Source organism: Lemur catta, chromosome 23 (assembly GCF_020740605.2).
Source record: "Lemur catta isolate mLemCat1 chromosome 23, mLemCat1.pri, whole genome shotgun sequence".
NCBI lineage: Eukaryota > Metazoa > Chordata > Mammalia > Primates > Lemuridae > Lemur > Lemur catta.
The window spans coordinates 18,588,758-18,604,511 of record NC_059150.1 but is presented as its reverse complement, the minus strand read 5'-3'; positions in this window follow the sequence as shown (position 1 = coordinate 18,604,511).

Here is a 15,754-nt window from a genome sequence, read left to right as displayed (position 1 = left end):
CTTCTGAAGTGGAGCTGCCATTAAGAAAGATACAGCTTGTAAATCTTCCTCAATTCTACCCAGAACTTTTCCAGAAGTCAAATGACCAGGGAATGTAGCAGCAGTAGACTTTTGTGCAATGGGGCCCCGAATAACCTGTCTGTTGCTCAACGTCTTCTCTGCCCTCGCCTCCCTGTGGCATCACACATCATTGCTCTCTTAGGATGACAGACAGCTTGGCAAAGGGAGGTGAAGCCCCATAGCATGGACAGCTGTCACGGTGCCTAACACTTTCCCTGTCTCTCCACCTCCCCTCTTCCATGCAGGTCATGTTATCATGATGGGGGAGAATGGGAATGTGGGCTGAAACTCTCTTTCCAGTTTGCTTCCTGGGAATGTGCTTTCTTAGAAAGGTCCCTCTCTTGGCTTTCACAAAGCAGCTTCGTTCTTGATCGTCGACCTTTTGGGATTGAGCATGAAATAGGAAGTGTGGCTAAGAAGATCGCTGTGAACGTGTGGCTGTGGAGAACCTTCCTAAAATGCTTTCATGGTACCCCAGGGCTGCTCCTGGAAATGTGTCAGGCCACTCTTCCTTGGAGGATGATTGAGCTGCCTGGAACCTACTCTAGCTACCCAGGAAAAAGCTGACTTTTGCACAAGAGCAATGCCAAGGAGATGAATCTCAGAAGAGAGACGAGAAAGTGGAAGAGGGGCCTGGAAGAGGCAGGTCTGCAGGTGGATGGAATCACAGAGAATGTGATGGAGGTACTATTGCGATAATTCACCACCGATGGATTTGGAGTCATTGCAGATCTACAAAAATTTCAGCTTGAATATTTGAAACAGCACATGATGGGGCATGAGCTCTGGAGTGTGGGTGATTGAGAACTGGGCTGAAGCCCTCTCCTTTAGTGGGGTGATGGACCTTTCAAGATTATACTGGTGTTGCAGTGCTTGCATTCCCCCAGTAACTTTAAGAATCTCTTTCTTCCTTGGCAACAGCTAGAAAAGGCCGAGAAGGCCCTTGAGCCCCACTGGTGTTAGGCCCAGTGCCCTGTGCCAGCGCAGTTACCTGGGAGTGGGGCTTGGCGTGACTGTGTGAACCTCAAGGAGAGAGAAGAACACATGCCTTCTGGCCCTCACGCTGAAGAGACCTGTGGAATTTCACCCGTCAAAAAACTCCGAAGCCTCAAATGGGTGTTCATAGTTAGAGCAGGTAGTATTCCCCTGACCCTGGTAAAACACACACACACACACACACACACACACACACACACAACAAACCATTTTTAGCTAAAGCTGCCAGAATTAGTTTAATGATTAAATTCTCTAACAGGGTATTTTAAACATTGTTTACATACGAAATGTGCATCTGCTGCCAACTCTACTGTCGAACATGTGCGTATAAATGGGAACCGCACAGAGTCATGGAAACGGGTGACATCCTAAGAGGGGCCTTTTCACCACTTCCACTCTCCCAAGGAGAAAAGTCCCAACAAGCGAGTTGTGCGGTGGGCCTCTACTGGTGAAACAAAGGCTGCACATGGCGGCGACACGGTGCCCTGGCGACTTACTCCCACGATGGGGGCTGTGAAGGACCAAGCTTGGGTGTCCTGAATCCTGCAGCTCAGCAAGGGTGCGTGGGCGCGTGTCTGTGTGTAGATGATCGTGACGGCTAAATTTATGGTTCTCCTGTGGCGCGTCCCTGTGCGTGTGCACGCGGTGACAGTCGTGAGCCTTAGCCCAGTGCACCGCAGACGTGATCTTCCTGCCTTCCCGCCCCGCTTACGCCCTGCTTCCCGCCAGAGGCACAGAGCTCGCCGCTCTGACGCCTACTTTTAGGCACTTTGGTCACGCCAACCCAGATTTTGGTCTGTGATAAAACAAAGAGAAATGTTTACAACATCTAGAGCAATATCCGAGTATACCTCATCCCCGACCTTCCGTGTCTCCCGGTCCTGCCCCGTCTCCCGTTGCCTCTTCCGCAAGCCCTCCGCCACCTCGCTCGGCTGGCAGCCACCTGTGCCACTGCCATTCGCTGTCTTCCTCCGTCCCTCGTGCCGGGCCCGGGCTGGGGACCGCCCCGTGCGCCTGTGACGCGCGCTGGTCCCGGGGCCCGTGCGCGCTCACGACAGGCCAGGGCAGCCGGTCGGGAAGGGCTGCGACATAGAACTGCTCTGCGTCCCTGGGTGGCCTTTGGCCCCAGTGGACGACTGCCCTGTTGGGGCTGATGCGAGATTCATTGTCACTCTTGGCGAACAAAACAGAACACGGTCAGTATCCGCCATTCACAGCCTCGGGCAGCTCCGGGGGAGGAAGGATCCTCGCAGGCAGTATTTCTTACCAAACTTGAGCACCGCAGGAATGACCCGGAGAGTCTGTTGCAAGTGCTGGTTCCCAGGTTCCACACCCAGAGATGTTCATCCGATAGGCCCGGGAAGGGGACCAGAAATCTGCATTTTGAATAAGCTGCTAAGTGGGCAGTGGCCTGTGAACTTCCAAAAAAGATGGTCCAAGATGGTGACTCTCAACCTTGACTGCTCATTAGAACCGGCTGGGGAGTTTTAAAAACCTAAATGTCCAGGTCTCACCCGAAACAGCCACATCAGAAGCTGTTTGGTAGGGACCAGGTGTCGGTAGTTCTTAAAGCTCCACAGGTGATTCCAACGTGCAGAGGGGCTCAGGAGGCGCAGGCCTGAGGAGTGGGGACATAGCCGCGGGCAGAACACCGCTGTGAGGGCCCAGGGGCGAGGGCTCGTCCAGCATGAACAAGCACAATGCCTAGGCGCCCACGGCCCTGGAGTCGGGCCCCCAGGATGCTGCCTCTGCGCTCTCAGTCTGACTTGCTCCCTTGAGACAAGTGTTTTGGCCCGAGCTACAGTGCATTGCTTGGCAGCAGGTATCCAAAGGTAGGAGTTGAAGGGGCCCTCGACCAAGAGACGCTTTGCCGCACTGAGTCTTGCTTGCTCCGAGCTCGCCTCCTAGGCTGTTCCCTGTTTGTTTTCATGCGCTCTTGTGTTTGGCCATTTGCGTTAGGCTGTGTGCGCCTCTGTACCCAAGGCCATGCAACCAGGTAGTCGGAACTCAGGTCGTGAGTGAAGAGTGTCGTGGTAGCGATGACAGTAGTCACATTACAACTTCCAATTTCTCAGTGGAGGGTGTCACATCCTGGGGACATCAAAATCTGTGTGGCCTTTCCAAGGCCACTGTGGGGTTTTGGCCCCTGCTCCAAGCCCTTACTATTCCCTCTTTGGTCCCAGGCTGGGTGGGCTGCTGGGAAGTTCCTAGTGGATTTTACTCTCCGGTGCTCTCCCCAGAACTCACTGCTCTGAACAAACCAAAGCTGTGAAAGGTGTTCTGTGCAGGCTGCAGGCCCTGGGCGCATCCGGGCAGGGCGGCCTATCTGCCTGTGCAGCTGGAGAAGCTGGCTCTGCCGCGAGGGAAGGTGTGGACCTGTGATGCTGAGAGCTGGGGGGGGGGGGAGGCTGGAGAGGGCAGGAGGGACCAGCTGTAAGGTGGTATCTGCTTCTCCGAGGCCCAGAGGGAAGGGGAGGAGTGGCCCACGCGGAGGCAGGAGGTCTCCCCTCAGCAAGAGTGCCCGAGTTCTCCCAACCCTGTCTGCGCCCGTTTCCAAGCCAGGCAGAGGAATTACGGTTTCCCACCCTCAGCCGTCCTTCAGTCTGCCAAGTGCCAGCCCTCCTCCAATCTGCCTCTCTCCAGGTGAGAAACACCGGAGGTGACAAGACTGCTCCTGGCACTGAGAGCCTGTGCCACCGTGCCACTTGGCACAAGATTGTGGAGGAAGAAGCCAAGAGCAGAGATGTCTTCCTGTCCCAGTGGCCCCTTAGGACTCTACACGATGCTGCGGACCAAGATGGGAGACTTCGGGATGGGCCACGGGCCTTCCTAGTTGGGGTCTGGTCCTCTCAATAAACTGTTCTTTTCTTGATTCTTACTCCCTTTTGCTCCTCCTGCTCCCTTCCCTCTGCCAGGTGCGGAAAAGGTGGCTGGGCTCAGTGTGCGCTCCAACCACGGTAGCATTAGCTGAGTCACGCGGCGACAACAGATCCGTAGCAGCTCATCTGCCGTATCCACCGCTTGGCTGATGGAGTCCTCATTGAGTTGTTTCATTACCGTGTAAAGTGGAACAATGTCATTCACCTTTACTATAAACAAGGCTGTGAGCACATAATAAACAGAACCTGAACAAGCTGCCCTTTGCTCTCTGCCCACATTTCTGGCCGGCTGATTCTTTATGAGGAAAGTCTCCACGCAGCACGTGGACTCCCCCGGGGGAGCATGCGGCCTGGCCCTGGCGGAGCCAGCACGGGGCTGGTCGGCAGGAGAGGCAGGGCCGTGGGTGGAAATGGGACGAGCGTGGGAGTGGAGAGCCACGTTGGCTTAAGAGAGTGGCTGCGAAACTGTAAAGTGCTATGCAAACCCGAGGTGGTATTTTTATTAGTGCCACCCACTGCTTGGAACTGCAGGGAGGAAAAAGGCTGAGGATGGTTTGTGTATTTATTCAGCTGGAGCAATCTGAAAATGCAGCGCGTTGATCTCGCTGGTGGCTGTACCTCACTCTATACAATCAGTGTGTCCCTGAAAAGTGTGTGTTAGTCACCAATCTTTAAGTGTCTCTTGGTGATCAGCTCCCATGGAGGGGACCGAAGGAGAATACGGCACAGTGTCTGCTCACAGAGGTTCATTCCTCGGGTAGGGTGATAAGATGGAGCTATGCAAAACCTTAACAATCCAAATGAAGATGCTCCAGAGGTCTGTCTTTAAAGGAAAGCTGAGATTTCTTCCAAGGTGAATCCGTTGGGTTAAGTGAAAAAGCCTTTTGTAATGCAGATGATCACCTCAAGTTCTAGTTTTGTAGACTGGGCAAGGAGTGGTGGCTCGCCCAGTGGCTGCAGCCGACAGGAGGCCCGCCACTGCGGGAGTAGGGGGTGGCGTGTCTCTCCCTCTAGCTCTTCTCCTCCTACCCCTCTTGCCACCTAGGGCTTCTGACCTCTCCAGGAGAGAATGGGGGCCATGGAGTAGAAGTAAGGCAGCTGGGAGAAGGGCCACACCTGTCGTAGATGCCATCCGGGATAGGCCATGGGCTCTCCAGCCTGGGAGGACTCTGGGGGTCCTTCCTGGTCCACTGGAGACCCTGTATCTTGGGAATCCCCCCGTGCAGCTCTCCCAAGGAGGAGTGATTCCCGCTGGCTGGTGCCTGGTTCTTCCTGATGGCGCCCCAGCTTCCCTCTGCTGCGGTGCTGGCCCCTCCAGTCCACCCACGTGGACAAGTCCTAGGATGAACTTACGCAGTCTTTGTCTCCGGAGCCCCACACCTGGCTTATTGGAGGCATTTAGGCCTTATTTCCCCCAGAATATGAGGCAGCAGCTGCTCTCCTTGCTCTGCAGCCAGAGCCCCAGCCAGCTCGCCGCTCGCGTGTTTGATTTTCCAGGCTGGAATAGACACCAGTCTCCTGGGTCCTCAAGCATCAAAGGTACATGTCAGACACTCCAAGGGACCCACAGACCCCACTTTCCCTGGGAGTGAGTTGAGAGGCAGGCACCCCACCCTCCTCCTTCTTCTAGGGGGGCTGAGGCTCATAGCACATGAACAGCTCTTTCCACAACCCTTCGCAAGTTCTCTCCAGCCCCTGATCTTTTTCTCTGTGGGACAGGCTTTCAATGCCTCTCACTGGTTTTCCGCTCCCTCCCCGGAGTGTTTGCTTGGTCTGGAATCTGCTTTGCTATCTGAGATCTTCCTTCTAGGCCTTGACAAAAGGCTCTTACATGTGTAAGACACTTGGCATGATGCCTGGCATCTCACTAACATGCAGTGCACATGGAAAAACACAGCAGAGTCCCTTCTGGGCATGTGATCTGGGCAAAGTGAGAGCCATGGCGAGACGGAAGATTACTCCTACCTGTGAACACATTTCTTAGTTGGGGTCTGTCTTAGTCTGCCTGGGCTGTTATAACAAAGCACCATGGACTGGTGGCTTATCAGACATTTATTTCTTGCAGTTCTGGAGGCTGGAAGTCCAAGATCAGGGCGCCAACATGGTCAGGCTCTGGGGAGGGCTCTCTTCCGGGTTGCAGACTGTTGCCTTCTTGTGTCCTCACATGCCAGCAGGAGAGCAGGCTGGATCTCTGACCTCTTCTTATGAAAACACTAATCCCAATCACGAGAGCTCCACCTTCATGACCTAGTCACCTCCCACAGGCCCCACCTTCAAATACCATCACATTGGGGTTAGGGTTTCAATATATAAATTCTGGGGGTGGGGCACAAACATTCAGTCCATTTTAGGGTCTGTTCTGGTTCTGTGTCCAGGAGATGCAGGACAAAGCCCTGGAGGCTGAAGGGAAAGGGTGGGGACATGCCATGGGTGTTGCCTCCCCTGTTCATGTTTCATTTCCCAGCACAGAGGGGGTCCCAGCCCACCCCCCAGGTCACAGTGGCTGGACACCCAGCCATGGAAGCAGAAAAGCCACCAGCCTGAGAGAACTGCCTTTGACCAGGGTCACATCAGCACACTCTTCCTGGTAATTAGGGCTCTGACGCCAGGCTGTCTGGGTTTGAATCCCGCTTTTAACTCTTGCAAGTTGTGTGATCACAGGGAAGTTGCTTCCCTGTGCCTCAGTTTCCTCATCTATAAAACTAACATAATAACAGAGCCGACTGCTTGGGGCTGTTATGAACATCAAGTAGGTCAGCATGGGGAAAGTGTGGTGCATGGTAGGCACACGGTGGTGCTATGTGGCATCCTCTCTCCTGCTGGAGTCACCAGGGAGCCACGCCAGCACCTCCCTTTAAAGCTCACCTGCTTTTCGGGTGAACGCGAAAGAAAACCACTCAAATATTACAGGATCAGCAGCTCATCCCTTCGCTGCTAAACTGTAACCCCACTAAGGACAGAGACTGGGTTTGCCTTGCACTCACTGCCTAGTCTCTACATATTTATTGAAACAATATCATATTTACAAATGTTTTTGAGCACCTCTTATACGTTAGGAACTTGGGTAGATGGGGATGGAGGCAAGAATTTACTTAATTCTTAAGAGGACTTAATGCTTTAGAACATTGGCACTTACCCAATGAGTGGTAGAGAAAGAAAATAGCTGTGTGTTCAGACGCAGCGATACTTGTAGGAAACACTGTGCTGAGCCATTTAGATGCTTCATCTAGTTGGGTCCCCTCAACAATTGTGCGAGGTGATGTGTTAGTTTGCTAGGGCTGCCCAGACAAAGCCCCACGGACTGGGGAGCTGAAACAACAGACATGTATTGTCTCACGCTTCTGGAGGCTGGAAGTCCAACATCAAGGTGTTGCCAGGGTTGGTTTCTGCAGAGACCTCTCCCCTTGGCCTTCTTGCTGTATCCTCACATGGTCTTTCCTCTGTATCCTCACATGGTCTTTCCAACCCTTGGCGTCTCTTCCTGTCATAAGGACACCGGTCATGTTGAATTAAAGCCCCAACTTAATGGCCTCATCTTAACTTAATCACCTCTTTAAAAACCCTATCCCCAAATACTGTCACATTCTGAGATACTAGGGGTTAGGTGTCAACATACGAATTTGAGGGAAACACAGTTCAGCTCATGGCAGGTAGATACCGTTATCATCCCCATTTACAGATGGGCAGACTGAGGCGCAGAGGGGTTAATGGTACACCCAAGTTCATTCAACGTGGAGGTGGCAGAATGGATTTAGAATCCTGGTGCTATAAATCCAGAGCCAGTCCTCTTAGCCTGTCCTGTGCTGCGGACCAGAGGGAATGCAGGGAGGGATGGGTGGCAGGAAGGGGCGGGGGCGGAGAAGGTGGAGCCACACTGCTCATGGGTTGGGAAGGATGAGTCAGTTCTCCATCTTTTGCTCACTCAGAAGTCTGGGCCCCTGGAGAAGCCGGAGGCCTGATGGGAAATGGTGGTGGCTGCAAAGCCCGCTGGAAATTGGATTAGCCAATTATCTGCTGGAGCAGCAGCGAGTGCAGGCAGAGCGACGTGGTTTGCTTTGTTTCTGCCCTGCCCTTGGCACTCTGTTAGGATGGTCAGTCTGCTGCCGTCTCCCACAGCACGGTGCGGCCCACGTCCTCGGAGCAGCTCATTCCTCCTGGGGAGGCTGAGTCGAGGAGACAAGTGTTGGCTCCATCTCCCGCGTCTACTACAGGGAGAACACGTCTGTGGGTGCAGGCTCCAGCGCGCCCTTCTCAAGGAGAGAGAAGCAGCCCTCATCTCCCCATCCGCTAGCACCAGCTTGCAGGCACCAAAAGGGCCGGGGCTCTATGTGGGAAAAAACATGGGATTCGGATGCGGTCAGGCCTGAGATGGAATCCTGACAATGTTGGTTCCTGTGCATGTTACCTTGGGGAAGGTACTTAGCTGCTCATGGCCTCAGTTTTCTTATTGGCACAAGAGGGATAATAGCACCCACATTTCCAGGTAGGGTAGCTTGAAGGATGAGAGATGAATGTGCAGAGCTCCTGGGGAAGGACCTAGTATTGCTTCTGCCCAGATGCTCAAAAAACAGTAGCTGTGAGTACTGGAGACCTAGACCCTGCTTTGTAGACATCTCTACACCTTGTCTGGGGGTCAGAGCCTGTCATGGAGGGACTGGCGGCAGGAAGTGTGTGGAGCTAGGTCGAACGGAAGCTGGACTTGCAGAAAAATAGGACCTCAGTCAGCGAGAAACAAAACAAGGTGCCTTTCGTTCAGAAGGGTGCTCTGCCCTGGCCAGGGTGTTTGCATCACCCCTTAGGGGCCCTAGGAGCTAAATATAACAGGGATCATGCACTGGCCACACAGGCTTTTCAACGTGGCACCCAAAATGCAAGCAGATTAACTGGATATTTGAGTTGGCAGATTAGTAAAAAACAATACCTGAGCCAAATCAACTGGTCAGGCACTTTGGGCATGCTCTTATCTAATTTATCCCGGGATGACCAGGATTGTACTTTTGACCCATAGACTTTGGAGAAACACAGGAAATGTAACTGATGAGGATGGTCTCCATTCAAGGTGTAGAGTTCGTAAGCGGCTCTGTAATAGATTAAAATGGAGCCTTCCTTGACAACGGAATAGCTGTGTGTAGGTTTGCTGGGATATTAAGGGAAATGATTTTAACCATATGTTCTAAAAATGAAATTGTCGGGGTTTTCTGGTAAGTGCTATATAGGGTCAGTTTTAACCCAATAAGCAAGGATGATTTAAAGCCGCAACTCCTCAGGGTCTACGTCAGCAGCATCTCCCCGGAAATGGCAAGGAAGAGCTGAAGAGCCAGGAGGGAGATTCTCAAGGGTGGCTTCTGGGATGTCGTGTGTCATAATCACACTGAAATCACAGTGACCCTGGAGACAAGGGCATGCTGGGTCAGGGCAAACTTCCTCTTAGTCTTCCTGGAGAGTTGGCTCCTGGGGGGTGATATAGGGCAGTTATTCAGAAGTAATCCCGGCCCTCACTGTTTGGCCATGGTCTGGTTGCAGCGGGGCAGCCCCCGTGAGGGCTGGACCAGGGCTGGAGGGCAAACAGGCTTGCATTCCCAACTCTGGGCGGCTGTTGCTATGATAGAGCCACCTGCAAAAGAAGAGGGGAGATAGTGCCTGTGAGTAGCCAGGGGAGCTGTGGGACCCCTGCCCCTCCCACTGGCAAACGGCCCTTTGCAGGCGACTCTGCAGAGGGACTTGTCTCTGCCAGGAGGAAACATTCTCACGCAGAGGGCTGGCATCTTGGGCTGCTCTGCAGCCACGGAGACAAGCGTGCTCTGCTGAGGGAGCAGCTGTTGGCCACCTGCTCCTCAGCCCAGGCTAAGCCAGTATTTGAGCGGGAGTTCAGGAACCTGGCCCCTTGAATAAAGATGGGAGGGACAGCAGAGGGCACAGTGTGTTCTGTGCCTCCTGCCTGAGACATTGGCTTCTCAAAATGGCCCAGGTGCCCATCCCACGCCCTGCCCTGCCCCATCGGGACGCTGACAGCTGTCCTGCCTGCCAACTTAGCTTGTCTCCCATGTCCCTGCACCCAAGGTAGCACCCGTCCCAGAGCCAGACCAGCTAGCAGCAGTCTGGGCAGAGGCCGGTGAGGCCAGGCCACTCTGGAGGGGTTCAAGGCTTCAGCCTTCTGCCCTTACCCTCCATGAGGACACGTGCAGCCTGCCCCACGGGCTCTGAGCAGACGGGACAGCCCTTGGGGCACATGTGTGTGTGTGTGTGTGTGTGTGTGTGTGTGTGAGAGAGAGAGAGAGAGGAGGGGTAGAAGAGCAGGCAGACGCTCTCTAAGGCTGCGGAAGAAGATGCCGCTGGGGATGCTTTCGGCAGGAGTGAAGAAAGGACGGGAAGAAACAGAACAGAGGCCAAGAAGGAACCCACCCTGTGGTCATCGAGTTCGAACAGAGAACTCAGTGGGGTTGGGGAAGAGTCGGTTCTTGATGCAGAGGTCACTGCTGTTTACAAAGCACTCACTACACGCCCTGTTTTCCAAGCTGTGTCATCTTTAAGCTTCACCGCGGCCCATGAAGCAGATACTGTCATTCCCGTGTTACAGAAAATGTAAATGGGGCCCTGAGGGTGCCTTACCCCATTCTCCAGGTGAGTGGTGGGAGGGGCTTGCAGCCTGCAGGTGGCGACCCTGGCAGGGAGGGACCCTGGCAGGGAGCTCTCATCCCAGCCTCCCTCCACCTCCTGCACCTGCACTTTGCCTTCCCGAAAAGAAGCCCCATGGGCCTCTCTAGACCACCCCTCCTATGAGAGAGCTAAGCCATTTATTCAACTTTTCATCCATTGTTCATTCTCTCTCCCTTTTTACCCCAGCTATAAGCTCTCAGAAGCAAGAGTCGAGTCTGTTACTTTTTGGCTAGCGGCCCCTGCTGCCCCAGGGCACACCTGAATGACCCAGGCGGCACTGGGCTGTCCTTCCTGTGCAAACGTGATATTCTGACCTTATTTGTAGGCCTTCAATGGGAGGTAGTTTTTCCAGCTGGGACTCACACTCTCCCCTAATCTCCCTTAAAACCGTCAGCAAATTCCACTGATGAAGGCCTGGCTGAGGGAAGGTCTGCAGCCTTGGCAAAGAGTGAGGCTCCTGTCCCTGAGGCTAAGGGGCCTCCGAGGAGGGGTGCTATAGGCCCTGCCGTGACTTAAATATACACAGATCTGTGGATCCTGTGAGCCCGAGGGCAGGGAACAGCTGGTGTGCCGGGGGCATGTTTGCCTGGTAATTCTAATTTTTATTTGAATGTCCATCTGCCCCATCTGACATCACGGTGCAGCTGCAGGTCTTATTTTTCTTTCCTGTTGCATACGCCTGCAGCATGGCCTTGCACTCAGGGATGATTAAATGGCTCTGTGGGTGGCCTCACCCCAGCTAGTGTATGCATGGGGGGGTGAGGGCAGCCCAGGCCAGAGTGGGCTGGGGGGAGGTACCCGACAGGGGACAGGGGAGGCTCTGGCCCTGTGTCTGTACTGTGGGGGAGGGTGGGGCCCGGCAGGGGCAGAGTCTAGGAGCACCTCATTTCATGGAGGGGAGGAGGTGCCCTGGGAACAGGCTGTTCCTGAAGCCCAGCGAGACCTGCCCCTTCTCTAACAACGCGGTCAGCCCTGGGGAATAAAGGGCCAAATGACTCTTGGTCCAGATCCAGGGCTAGAGGTTTCCCCAACCTCTGGAATGTCCCAGGCCCAGCATAGGCCAAGGCAGGTGAAAACAGGTACATAAAATGCCCAACACCTTCAGTAAATAGAAGTTCTTGTCTCAAGGTAAGATTATAAAAAGTTTCCTCATTACTTAGATTGCCCGATACATTCCCTGTCCCCCACTTTTTCCTTCCCTTCCGTTCTTTATAGCACTCTTGGATTCAAATCCTGATTCTATTTATTGACTAGCTGTGTGATCTGGAATAGTTTCATTAACCTCTCTGGGCCTCGTTTCCTCATCTGTAAAATGGACCCAGCGATTCCACTCCTAGCCATCCATATAAATCTCAGAAACATTCTTATACACGAACACCAGAAAATATATACAAGAGAATTCTTAGCAGCACCGTTAGCAATAGCAAAAGCCTGGATACCACACAACATAAGAATGGATAAATATTCATAAGAAGAATAGATAAATTGTGGTACATTTGCACAATGGAATATTATATTGCTGTGAAAATAAATGGGCACAGAGACACTATAGTGACCATGTGGATGAATCTTGACAAAAAAATGTGTGAAAAAACCAAATTCCTTTATTAAAATTTAAATAAAACCAAAATAAACGATATATTTTAAATTTTCCATATTGTGGTCTGAGAGACCAAAATAGATGCCCCTCTGTCAACCAAGAGGAAACTTTCTTAAGGTTAAGGAAACCAAAGTTACTCACAAGTCAAGGGTTCAGGGCTCAGCCGGCACGGCAACTTCCTAAATTCCTGAGAAAAACCACACTCTTGCTAAACTCCCTAGCAATAGGAGTCAGAGCTCCTAACTCTGATTTACAATCCAGACCACTGCAATTCTGACTGGGCAGGGGACCAGGCCTTACAGACATTCTTTTCTGATAAACAACTGCAGACCGTAAGCCAATTTCAACAAACTTCCAGAAACTGTGCACAAACTGCCTTTGTTTCTTACAGTTCACCTTTTGACATACAGCCAAATTCCACCTCATTTTAATACTAAAAGCACTCCCCAAAGTGAACATGGGACATATATTACACATATATTTACCCATTGTGCATGCACTCGGCTTCCCTCACAAATATGTATAGCTTCCCCCCAAATCTGCTGAATATCTATGACTCTATTGTGCAACGCAGACCCTGTGAGGCATAAAACCCAACTTCTCTTTCCCTCTTTGAAGAGAGAGCACCTTCGGTCCACACCGGAGACTATCTCTTCCCGGTTTGCAAGCTCATACCGCCAATAAGTTCTTCTTTCTACAATTTAGCTGTCATGGTGGTCTTTTGGACAACAATATATATGCATAAGACTCGGAGCAAGGAAGTGATAGATGATGGCGTGGCTTGGGGAAGGTAGGGGCAGGTAGGGGCAGAGCATATGAGCAGATGTAGGTTACCATCTGTGTTCTAATTCTTGGGTTGGGTGTGGGTTCAAGGCTGTTCATCGTACTGTTAAAATAAATGCTTGAAAGGAAGAACAGATAAATATCTAAGACCCAAGCATGGACCAATAAGGATAGTATGAAATGAATCAAGGATTATAAAGATGAATTCAACTTTGTGCACTGAGGTCCATTAACAAATATGATTGCAGGGATTGCATTAAATGAGATAACATACATTACAACTTACTGATGCATTGTCATCCAGTAGGTGTTCAAGAAATCAAGTTAATCTCTCTTGCTCTCTTCTCCCAGCTGAGCAGGGATCTTATCTTGGTCCCCATAACTCAGGATTCTTAGTGCTTTGATCCTTTAGGGCTGAATCCTAAATCACCCACTAACTTCTCATTTCTTCCCTTCTGTCCTCTACTCTCCTCTCCCCGTACCTCCACCTCCCAGCACAAATAAAGTTTGTCTATCCTATGTCACAGAGTTATGGGGACAGTATATATGAGAAGGCTTTGAGGGGCTTTCAAATGCCCCTGGTAAATTGTGGTTTTCCTATGTACCCTGTATTCCTTCAGGGGATGAAAAGAACAAGACACAACTCTTGAGCCCGAGGAGCTTCCAGTCCTTGTGAGGCCCCCCCACAGGTGGAATGGACTCATGACCATGCTGTCTGGTGTTCAGAGGGGAGAGAGACTGATGTGATCTGTAATATTCTAGAGAATATTCTAGGATGCTGGAGGAAGTGGCCTGAGATGCCACCTTGAAATGGCATCTGTGGGGGGTGATTGAAAGAACATTGGACTTGGATCTGTAAAACCTAGGTTAGAATCCTCACCTTCCCACTTATTGACTATAGGTGGGCACATTGCTTAGCCTCACTAAGCCCTGCTTTTCTCAGCTGTAGATTGCAACTTGGAATGTAAACTAAAGACACACGCACGCGCGCGCACACACACACACACACACACACACACACACAATACAGCGCTTGACAAGGAGAGGACATTCCTAAAATGTTTGCTGAATCTGAACCCTATATCCAGAGCACGAGTTTCCCTCTGGAGGATTAGAACATTCACTCCAGCTAGAGGGAAAATGGCTTCCTCCAGATTTGGCAGGAAAGCATCATTTTGAGTTCCAATGGGTGAGCCAGGTAGTTGACATTTGTCACGGGTTTTTTTTTGTGTGTGTGAAGTTCACGGACATTTTATTTATTGACTGATTAAAAACCGTAACTCCAGGTAGTGCAAAATGCACCCCTGAACCCGATTACAAAGAATGGGTGTTAACTCACAATGTTTAAGCAATGAGCTCTTTGATTCCATCCTTGCTTCCTGAGCCCCATATCCACTGGAGCAGGATGCCTGGGAAAGACATGACAATGCACACCCGCTGCTGCCTCTTTTCTGACTGTTGTGTCCGGTGGAACCAGGGGAAGGAGACAACCAGAGCAGGCCTGGAAGGGAAAAGAAATCACTGGAAAGCAGCTCTGGAGAAGCCTAATGGTGAGGGAAGTTGGGGGAAAGCTCTGGGGGGAGTGGTGATTTTCTAACCCATAGGGATTTTAAAAATTGTTAGGCTTGGCCTGAGAAAGCTATTTCCTTTTTCCTCAAGAAGTGACTTAGCCCAGTTCAGCAGCAAGATTCAGTCAAGGTCTGTGAGACAGACAGGAAGCCCAGGGTGACCTCTGCCACTCGTTTGCAAAGCAGAGACGCGCTGAACACCCTGTATGTGCCAGGTGTGGTGCTATCTATACTTAAAGAAAAACCTTCATGGTATCTAACCACTGACTGTCTCCAAATTGTCATTTTCTAGGGAGGAAATGGACTTTCCAGTTTCTTCGGTGATATGGGGTTACCCAGAGAGAAATGGTGAAAATGTGGGTGCAGAAGCCAGGCGCAGGGGTGGAGGTGACTGGTGGAGGTGGGTGTTGCCCGCTGTCACCGACAGGAAGTGTGGGCATCCTGGATCTTAGGTCACCTCCGCTGTCTAACTCAGAGGCAGGGGTGGCTGGCGGCTGTGGGTTTTGACCAGAGTGCAGTTAGGAGACTTGGGAGGGTGGCCCTGGGGGTCCCCAGCTTCCTGGTTAGAAATATCCCAGTCCTTTTTGACCTTCCCACACAGCCAATCCTGCCCCCGTTTGTGGTAAATGGAGGGTGACTAATGTATGCCCATCGCTCCAGCTCCATTTGCATTTAACTGAAATGAAAGCCTTAGCCTGAAGGGAGAAAGCTTGGTGGGATTTTTGAGCATTGTCGGAATGGGGTGGGGGGAGGAAGGACTTATAAAGGGCCCTTTGGGTGCCCTTCTTACCCCTGCAGAGGGGCAGAACTCTGTCCCTGCTGAAATTGGGGCCTGCCTTCCGTGTTACATGGAAAACTCTGGGCTATTTGTTTGTCTTTGTGAGTAGAGAGGACATTTTGGAGCTTTCTTTTTTCTTTCTTTCTTTCTTTTTTTTTTTAGATAAGGTATATGAAAGTGTTTTATAAATAGCAAAAGGTTACATAAGTGGATTTTTTTTACTGCTTCCTATAGAGCCTGCTGCCGGAGGAGGCCTCTGATCTCACTCCCAGTAGGAGCCTTGCTCCACTCGCCCGAGCCTGACCCAGCCTGGACGCTCAGGGACACGAGTTATGTAAGATTAAGCTCAACCGAATAGAGCCCCTTTTTTCAGTCCAGATTTGGTTTGATTTATTTCAGTTAAAAATTGTTGTTAAATGTTCACTATGTGCCC